Raw genomic sequence first — 10783 nt, forward strand, 5'->3', positions numbered from 1 at the left:
GGAGGCCAAGGCAGGTGTATCACCTGAGGTCAGGAGTTCAAGACCAGCCTGGCCAACATGGTGAAACCCCGTCTCTACTAAAAATACAAAATACGTGGTGGTGGTGCATGCCCGTAATCCCAGTTACTCGGGAGGCTCAAGCAGGAGAATCGCTGGAACCCAAGAGGTGAAGGTTGCAAAGTGAGCCGAGGTCACGCCATTGCACACAGCCTGGGCAACAAGAGTGAAACTCTGTCTCAAAAAAAAAAACTTCCCCCACTCTTGCCATATGACATTTTGGCTCTCCATTACCTTCCACTGTGATTGTAATCTTATTGAAGCCTCACCAAAAACAAATGCCAGCACCATGCTTCCTGTAAAGCCTACAGAATTCTGAGCCACCAATTAAATCTCATTATTATTATTATTATTATTTGAGACAGGATCTTGCTTGCTCTGTAACCCAGGCTGGAGTGCAGCGGCACAATCATGGCTTACTGCAGTCTCGACCTCCTAGGCTCAGGCAGTCCTCCCACCTCAGCCTCCTGAGTAGCTGGGACTACAAGCATGCACTACCATCCTGGCTAATTTTTGTATTTTTAAAATTTTTGTAGAGATAGAGTTTCACTATGTTCTCCAGGCTGGTCTCGAACTCCTGGGCTCAAGCAATCCTCTGGCCTCAGTCACACAAAGTACTGGGATTATAGGCACGTGCCACTGTGCCTGACCTAAATCTCTTTTTTCAATAAATTACTCAACTCAGATATTTCTTTATAGCAACATAAGAACAGCCTAATACACTAAGTGTTTGGATTTTTTTTTCTTTTTTTGAGACGGAGTATCACTCTGTTGCCCAGGCTGGAGTGCAGTGGTGTGATCTCAGCTCACAGAAACCTCTGCCTCCTGGTTTCAAGCAATTCTCCTGCCTCAGCCTCCCAGGTAGCTGGGACTACAGGCATATGCCACCACACCCAGCTAATTCGTATATTTTTAGTAGAGATAGAGTTTTACCACATTGACCAGGCTGGTCTTGAACTCCTGACTTCAGGTGATCCACCCACCTCGGCCTCCCAAAGTACTGTGATTATAGGCATGAGCCACCATGCCCAACCAAGATTTTATATTATATTATTTGTGAGGAATATTTGAATACAAAAAATACCACAGTAGTAAAGAAGTGGCTTTGGAAGGCCAAGGCAGAGGATCACTTGAGGCCAGACCAGCCTGGGCAGTATAACAAGACACCATCTCTACAAAAAATATAAATAAATAATAAACATAAAAATTAGCTGGGCATGGTAACTTGCACCTGTGGCCCCAGCTACACAGGAGGCTGAGGTAGGAGGATTCCTTGAGCCTGGGAGATGCAGGCTGCAGTGAGCCATGAACATGCCACTCCACTCCAATATGTGTGACAGAATGAGACGCTGTCTCAAAAAAAAAAAAAAGAAAAAATTAAGTCTCCTTTAATCTAGAACCAATGTTTAAGGTAGTTAAACTAAAATCATTTCTATAAACATTCAATGGGAACTTTCCAAATATAATCTATAATTAAAGTTCATTTTAAAATTCTTACTTAAAAAGCTTTATTTTTAAAAATTCTGTTTGTAGCATCCTATTAAATACATTTATTGCTACTATTCTTGAGGCTCACAAGGACAATAGCTGCTTTATCTCAGCTAAGCCTCTTTATTTTCTCTTTCACAAGTATTCAAAGAATACTAGTCAGTGTCAATCTGTCTTCGATTTGAATGGCCTAAAGTACACAAGGTACCAAACAAATGAAAATGTCAGAATTACCTGTCATTAAGCAGAGTGAATCAATAATACTGTCTGCTTAGACGGCAACTTTGTTTAGAGAATTCACATTATTACCATTATCTTATTATAGGACCCATTACAAATCAATCAACTATATATTGGTTGAATGCAAATTATGTGCAGACCACATTTCTAGATGTGATCTCTGATATTCAGTATGTGAAAGATACTTTTACTCTTCCATCTACCTTTCCTTCCTTCCTTCTTTCCCTCCAAAGACATTTTAGAACACCTACTATGTTCAGGGCCCCATGCTAGATGGCAGGAAGAATGTAGGAGTAATTAAGACTTGATTCTTATATTCATATTGTTTACAATTTAATATAGAGGAAAGTACTTTCTTTGCACAACCCTAACTGCCCTTTTTTTTTGAGACAGAGTCTTGCTCTGTCGCCTAGGCTGAAGTGCAATAGCGTGATCTAGGCTCACTGCAGCCTTGGCTTCCCCGGTTCAAGCTATTCTCCTGCCTCAGCCTCCAGAGTAGCTAGGATTACAGGCACCTGCCACCACGCCCAGCTGATTTTTGTATTTTTCCTAGAGATGGGGTTTCACCATGTTGGCCAGGTTGGTCTTGAACTCCTGACCTAGTGATCTGCCCACCTCGGCCTCCCAAAGTGCTGGGATTACAGGCATCAGCCATCACGCCCGGCTTGTTTGTTTGTTTTTTTGTTTGTTTGTTTGGACAAGGTCTCACTCTCTCACCCAGGCTGGATTGCAGTGGTGTGATCACGGCTCACTGCAGCCTCAACTTCCCCAAGCTCAAGTGATCCTCCCACCTCAGCCTCCCAAGTAACTTGGACCACAGGTGTGCATCACCATGCTCAGCTAATTTCTTATATTTTTTGTAGAGATGGAGTTTCTCCATGTTGCCCAGGCTGGTCTTGAACTCCTGGGTTCAAGTGGTCCTCCCGCCTTGGCCTCTGAAAGTGCTGGGATTAAAAGAGCTTGAGCTAGGCCGGGTGTGGTAGCTCACACCTGTAATCCCAGCACTTTGGGAGGCCAAGGCGGGTGGATCACCTAAGGTTAGGAGTTCAAGACCAACCTGACCAACATGGTGAAACCCTGTTGCTACTAAAAATACAAAAATTAGCAGGGTGTGATGGTGGGCGCCTGTAATCCCAGCTACTCGGGAGGCTGAGGCAGGAGAATTGCTTGAACCCAGGAGGCAGAGGTTGCAGTGAGCTGAGATCGCACTGCTGCGCTCCAGCCCGGGTGACAGAGCGAGACTGACTCTGTCTCAAAAAAAAAAAAAAAAGAAAGAAAGAAAAAAAGCTTGAGCCTGGGAGGCAGAGGTTGCAGTGAGCCAAGATTACACCACTGTACTCCAGCCTGGGTAACACAGTAAGACTCCGTTCCCCAAAACCCCCAAAAAAGCATGAGCCACCGTGCCCAGCCTAACTTTATTATTTAATTGAGGAGTAAAGACTCCAAGAAATGAGCTTTTTCCTGATCATCCCTTGGTCCCGGCCAGCTCCCACTTCACCCCTTCTTTTCTACTTACAGTCCTGAAAGATTTCTCTTCACTGCACCTCTTTTCCAGGTACCATTGCCTGAATCCCTTTTTCTGAGGTCATCTAACTTCTAAAATAAGTACTGGAGGGAACATGAAAAGGAAACAAATATAGGTTGTACAAAAAATAAAAACACAAAAGAGAAAAACAAAAAATCATCCTGAGAACTTTTAAACTGTGTCATTAACCATAGCAGTCCCTTATTGTCTAATGCAGTGGTTTAAAATACCAACCATAGGCTAATGACTCCCTGACTTTTAACTCCAGCACAGGCTTCCCCTGAGCTTCAGATTTGTGTATGTAATTGCTGACTTGCCATATCCACTAGGAAGTCTTAAAGGCATCTCAAACATGGCCCAAACAAAAGTCTTTCTGTTCCTCCATTTCTTACTTTCCTCACACCCATTGCAATATAAAGCACTTCAACCTATCTGTTCTCAAACTAAGAAACTAAGGATCTGCCAGGCATGGTGGCTCATGCTTGTAATCCCAGCACTTTGGGAGGCTGAGCTGGGAGGATCACTTGAGGCCAGGAGTTTGAAACAAGCCTGGGCAATAAAGTAAGACTTCATTTCTATGGGAAAAAAATTAATTTTAAAAATAAAAGAATCTAGGGATCATATATGGTTTCTCCTTTTCTCTTCTCTCTCTCATTCAATCCAATAGCCAGTCTTTTCTTTTTTCTTTTCTTTTTTTTTTGTTGAGACGGAGTCTCGCTCTGTCGACCAGGCTGGAGTACAGTGGCACGATCTCGGCTCACTGCAACCTCTGCCTTCTGTGTTCAAGCAATTCTCTTGTCTCGGCCTCCCTAGTAGCTGGGACTACAGTCATACACTGCCACACCTGGCTAATTTTTGTATTTTTAATAGAGACAGGGTTTCACCATATTGGTCAGGCTGATCTCAAACTCCTGACCTCAGGTGATCCACCAGCCTCAGCCTCCCAAAGTGCTGGGATTACAGGCATGAGCCACCATGCCCAGCCCAGTCTTTTATTTTCATTTTCAAAATATATCTGAAATTCATTCCCTTTTCTCCGTCTTCAAGACCGTAGGCCAAACCACCGAACTCTGTGGCCTATATGCTGCAACAGACTGGTATATCTTCTTACTTATTCTATTCTTGCCTCCCTGCAATCCATTACCCAAAATCTCTATGAAATGAGGTCACTCTCCCCTGCTTATAAGCCTACAATGCCTGCCTGCTGTATTTAGCATGAAATTTAGGCTCCTTGCTCTAGCTTGAATGCCCTGCCTAACTCTTCAACCTATGCACTGTGCTTTCTCTTTCCTTTTATTTCTATTGCCTCATTTCCTCTGCCCACAATATTCTGCCTTCAGATCTAAGCATTGTCTTAGGTCCAGTGTTGCTTCCTTAGAGAAGATGTCCTTGACTTAATCCACTGGTTCCCAGTCTCTCCCTATCAAATTGATAGGTTACATTTTCATCGTAGGAACTGTTGGGGACTGAACTGTGTACCACTTCCCACCCAGAAATTCATATATTGCAGTCACCCAGGGCTGAGGGGATAGACCACCACCCTGATGGGCCAAGGACAAAGCATCAAGCCAAAGAAGATTATTCTGGAGCCTTAAAGTCTTTGTTTGTTGGAGATGGAGCCTCGCTCTGTCACACAGGCTGGAGTGTAGTGGCATGATCTTGGCTCACTGCAACCTCTACCTCCCAGGTTCAAGCAATTCTCCTTCCTCGGCCTCCTGAGTAGCTGAGACTACAGGCATAAGCTACCACGTCTGGTTAATGTTTGCATTTTTAGTAGAGATGGGGGTTTTGCCATATTGGCCAGGCTGGTCTCGAACTCCTGACCTCAGGTGATCCACCTGCCTCAGCCACCCAAAGTGCTGGGATTATAGGCCTGAGCCATCACTCCCGACTGGGATTTATTTTTTATTTCTGACTTTTGGAATGGGAAAGTCTATGCTATGCCTATTCCACCATTGTATTTTGGAAGCAGATAACTTCTCTGGTTTTATAGATTCACAGCTGGAGAGGAATTTTGCCTCAGGACAAATCATAACTCTTATGAGTCTCACCCATACCTGATTTAGATGATATTTTGTGCTTAGACTTGATGCTGAAATGAGTTAAGATTTCTGGGGCCGTTAGAACAGGGTGAGCATATGAATTTGGAGGAGAGGTAGACGGAAGGCTATAATGAGTTCTACCAAAATTCATATGTTGAAGTCCTAACCTCCAGTGCCTCAGAATGTGATTGCAGTGATGAGGTCTTTAGAGGTATTAAGTTATAATGAAGACATTAGGGTAGGCCCTAATCCAATACAACTAGCATCCTTATAACAAGACGGAATTAAAACACAGATAGTTACAGTGGGAAGACCGTGTGAAGACACAGAGAGATAGCCCTCTACAAGCCACGAGAGATGCTTCAAAATAAACCAGTTCTGGCTTCAAAGGAAACCAGTTCTCGGTGCGATGGCTCACACCTGTAATCCCAGCACTTCAGGAAGCCGAGGCGGGCAGATCACCTGAGGTCAGGAATTCGAGACCAGCCTGACCAAGATGGAGAAACTCCGTCTCTACTAAAAATACAAAATTAGCCGGGCGTGGCAGCACATGCCTGTAGTTCCAGCTATTCGGGAGGCCAAGGCAGGAGAATCGCTTGAACCTGGGAGGCGGAGGTTGCGGTGAACGGAGACCGCACCATTGAGCTCCAGCCTGGGCCACAAGAGCGAAACTCTGTTTCAACAAAAAAAACCAGTTCTGCCACCATCTTGATTTCAGACTTCTAACGTCCAAGACTGTGAGAAAATAAATATGTTTAAGCCACTCAGTCTGTTGTATCTTGTTATGGCAACCCTAATAAACTAATACAGAAATTATCTGAAATTATCTTGTTATTTGATTACTTATATTGTATTCTCCTGCCCACAGAGCATTTCCTGCCCATCTATGGAGAACAGTCCCATAGGTATCTTGAGAATCATGTTAGCACTCAAAAGAAGCTAAATGGTAAAGTGACCTCACAAAAATATTTCTTTCTATCTTTTCATACACATCTTGCATGAATTTTAATGTATTAATTTCAGTGCCTCTCTCACCGCCTTTTCCTTTCTTCACTCTTCTGCACCCACTTACAACAACTATCCCTTTAGCCAGACCAAGTTACTTACAGCTCATGAACTACAAGATGCCATTTTGCACAGCTATACCTTTCCCTTAGATTAAGGAGAAGTCTTATCCTTCAACACTAAGCAAAGGGATTCCTTCCTCTGGGAACTCTTTTTAATCCTCTTTATAATTTATTTATTTATTTATTTATTTATTTTTGAGATAGGGTCTCCCCTAGGCTGGAGTGCAGTGGTGTGAACATGGCTCACTGCAGCCTCAAACTCCCAGGCTCAGGTGATCCTCCTGCTTCAGCCTCCCAAGCAGCTAGGACCAAAGGCACGAGCCGCCTCACCTGGCTGTTTTTTGTACCTTTTGTACAGATTGGGTTGCCCAGGCTGGTCTCAAACTCATGGGGTCAAGCTATCGGCCGTCTCGGCCTCCCAAAGTGCTGAGATTTCAGGTTTCAGCCACTCACCCTTGCCCTACTTCAGTAATTTTTGCTCCAATTTATATTATTTCCTTCCTTCTACATTATTTGGGTTTATGTTGCTTTTTCCCTAACTCCTTAAACTGTATTCTAAACTCATTAATTTTGAGCTGCCTCTCACCAGTTTTGATAATGGCTTCACCTGCATTCATCTCTACGTATTTTCTAGTTTCCATTATAATTTCTTCTTTGACTCATGAGTTGGAAAGACACATCCCTTAATTTCCAAGCATAATAAGAGCTTTTAATTTTTAAAAAAAAATTTTTTTTTTGAGACGGAGTCTCGTTCTGTCACCAGGCTGGAGTACAGTGGCGTGATCTCAGCTCACTGCAACCTCTGCCACCTGGGTTCAAGCAATTCTCTCTCCTCAGTCTCCTGAGTAGCTGGGACTACAGGCATAAGCAACCACGCCCAGTTCATTTTTGTATTTTTAGTAGAGATGGGGTTTCACCATATTGGCCAGTCTCGTCTCGAACTCCTGACCTCAGGTGATCCGCATGCCTCAGCCTCCCAAAGTGTTAGAATTACAAGCGTGGGCCACCGCGCCTGGCCAAGTTTTTAATTATTTTCTATAGTTGATTTCTAACTTAATTGTATGATAATGTAGGCTATATGATACTTTTTTTTTTTCCAGAGGTAGGGTCTCGCTCTGTCACCCAAACTGGAGTGCAGTGGTATAGTCATAACTCACTGCAGCCTCAAACTCGTGGGCTCACAGGATGCTCCTGCCTCAGATTCCAGAGTAGCTGGGACGACAGGCGAGCGCCACCACACCTGGCTAATTTTTAAATTTTTTGTAGAGACTGATTTTATCCATGTTGCCCAGGCTGGTCTAGAACTCCTGGACTCCCAAATCATTGGGATTGCAAGTGTGAGCCACCATGCCTGACCTGACCTGATACTTTCAATACTTTGAAAATATTGAGATAAATTTTAAGACCTAGTACATGGTCAATTTTGATAAATGTTTTTCATGTGTGTGTAAAAGAATGTTTAATTTTGTTTTGTTTTTTTCTTTTTTTTTTTTTGAAACGGAATTCGCTCTTGTTGCCCAGGCTGGAGTGCAATGGTACCATCTTGACTCACTGCAAACTCCGCCTCCCAGATTCAAGCGATTCTCCTGCCTCAGCCTCCTGAGTAGCTGGGATTACAGGCATGTATCACCACACCCGGCTAATTTTGTATTTTTAGTAGAGACGGGGTTTCTCCATGTTGGTCAGGTTGGTCTCAAACTCCCAGCCTCAGGTGATCCACCCGCCTTGGCCTCCCAAAGTGCTGGGATTATAGGCTTGAGCCACCATGCCTGGCAGAGTGTTTATTCTCGATGTGTTTTTTGTTTGTTTGGTTAGTTTTTTGTTTGTTTGTTTTGTTTTGTTTTTTGAGATGGAGCCTCACTCTGTCGCCCAGGCTGGAGCGCAGTGGTGTGATCTCAGCTTACTGCAGCCTCCTTCTCCCAGGTTCAGGTGATTCTCCTGCCTTAGCCTCCCGAGTAGCTGGAATTACAGGCACCTGCCACCACGCCTCATTTTTGTATTTTTACTAGAGATGGGGTTTCACCATGTTGGCCAGGCTGGGCTCAAACTCCTGACTTCAAGTGATCCGTTGGCCTTGGCCTCCCAAAGTGTTGGGATTACAGGCATGAGTCACCGTGCCCGGCCCTCAGTGTTTTAACATGTCCATTTAAACAAATATTCAGTCTCCTACTGATTTTTTTGTCTATTTGATCTATCAATTTCTGAAACATTTGTGAAACCAGTGGTTCTCAAAGCATGGGCCTGAACCAGAAACATCAGCAGCACCTGAGAACTAGGTGCTTCTCTCAGGTGCTTGTGAGAAGTGGAAATTCTCAGGCCCCACCCTACACTTATTACTCAGAAGCTCTGGAGTCGAGCCTAGCAATCTGGTTTTTTTTTTTTTTTTTTTTTGGTTTTTGTTGTTGTTGTTGTTGTTGAGATGGAGTTTCGCTCTTGTTGCTCAGGCTGGAATGCAATGGTGCGATCTCGGCTCACCGCAACCTGTGCCTCCCAGGTTCAAGCGATTCTCCTGCCTCGGCCTCCCTAGTAGCTGGGATTACAGACGCCCGCCACCACGCCCAGCTAATTTTGTACTTTTTAGTAGAGACGGGGTTTGTCCATGTTGGTCCGGCTGGTCTCGAACTCCCGACCTCAGTTGATCTGCTCACCTCAGCTTCCCAAAGTGCTGGGAATATAGGCATGAGCCACCGTGCCCGGCTAGCAATTTGTTTTAACAAGCCCATCATGGGATCATGAGATAGACTAAAATTTGAGAACCTACCTATTCTTCCATTATAGGAAGAAATAGAAACTTAGTTTCTCCTTATACAATTGTCAATATTTACTTCATATGTTTTAAATTTTTATTATTAGGTACAGAGTAGTTTTTGTTACACATCTCTGTTGAATTATTTTATTATTATGACATGACACGCTTTATCTGTCCTAATACTTTTTGTGTGAAAGTCTGCTTTTTCTGATACTAATAGAGCTTTTCCAACTTCATTTTAGCTGGTATTGGCCTGGCGTATTTTTTTTTTCTATTCATTGCTTTTCAATATTTCTGTATAATAATGATATTTATATATATCTTGAAATAGCACATAGCTGGATTTTGTTTTGTTTGTTTTGTTTTTTGTTTCTGAGACAGAGTTTTGCTCTTGTTGCCCAGGCTGGAATGCAATGGCAATCTTGGCTCACTGCAACCTCTGCCTCCCGGGTTCAAGCAATTCTCCTGCCTCAGCCTCCCAAGTAGCTGGGATTACAGGTGTATGCCTCCGTGCCCAGCAAATTTTGTATTTTTAGTGGAGGCAAGTTTTCACCATGTTGGCCAGGCTGGTCTCAAACTCCTGACCTCAAGTGATCCACCCACCTCAGCCTCCCAAAGTGCTGGGATTACAAGCGTGAGCTACCATGCCCAGCTGTGTTTTATTTTTAGTCTCTTTGCCTTTTCTTTTTTTTTCCCCTTTCTGTTACTTGAACCGCTGAATCTACTTTAATCTTTGCCTTTTCATTGGACAGTTTAGTCTATTTACATATAGGATGATTACTGACATATTTGGATTTGTTTATACCAAATTACTATGTGGTTTTCAACTTGTCTTAATGTTTCTTTCTGTCTCTCTTCCTTCTTTTGAATTGGCTGAGTTTTTTCTCTTATACTTGTTTGGAAGTTTTGTACACTATGCCTATTCTTTCATAGTAGTCATAGCTATTCTAACATACAAACTTAGCAAAGTCTAAAATTAATCAAAAGTTTTATCCTTTTCCCAAACAATGCAAGAACCTTAGAATACTTTATGACTCGCCCAGCTTATATACTGTTGTTATCTAGTAATTTAATTCTAGCTTGCTTCTTCTCCCCCACAAAGTACAGATTTGTGGAAGCTAAATCAACTCCATATGCTAATCCATGTTGATTTATGATTAACTCCAGTTCTGAGAATGCCTGTTAGGATTTATAGTTTCACATACTTACTGTATGTCCTGCCTTTTGGCAAATTCCCTATTATTGTATATAAGCCCTGGGTCTTGGGGATAACTGTGCAAGAATCCACCAACTTGCAGGACTGAGACAGTGAAAGAGATCTAACTTAACAGACTCCATCTTGCGTCTAACCTCCAAGTTGTTCTTGTACATTCCTGGGTGTACAGTGAACTAACTTTGAAAGAAACTTAGTTTGTAGTTTACAGTTTTTTTGTTTCTGTTTTTGTTTTTGTAATGGAATCTCACTCTCGTTGCCCAGGCTGGAGCACAATGGTGCGACCTCAGCTCACTGCAAACTCCGCCTCCCAGGCTCAAGCAATTCTCCTGCCTCAGCCTCCTAAGTAGCTGGGATTACAGGCACCCACTCAGATGCTTGGCTAATTTTTTTTTTTTTTTT

This window comes from Colobus angolensis, unplaced genomic scaffold, assembly GCF_000951035.1.
Source record: "Colobus angolensis palliatus isolate OR3802 unplaced genomic scaffold, Cang.pa_1.0 Scaffold7, whole genome shotgun sequence".
Lineage (NCBI taxonomy): Eukaryota > Metazoa > Chordata > Mammalia > Primates > Cercopithecidae > Colobus > Colobus angolensis.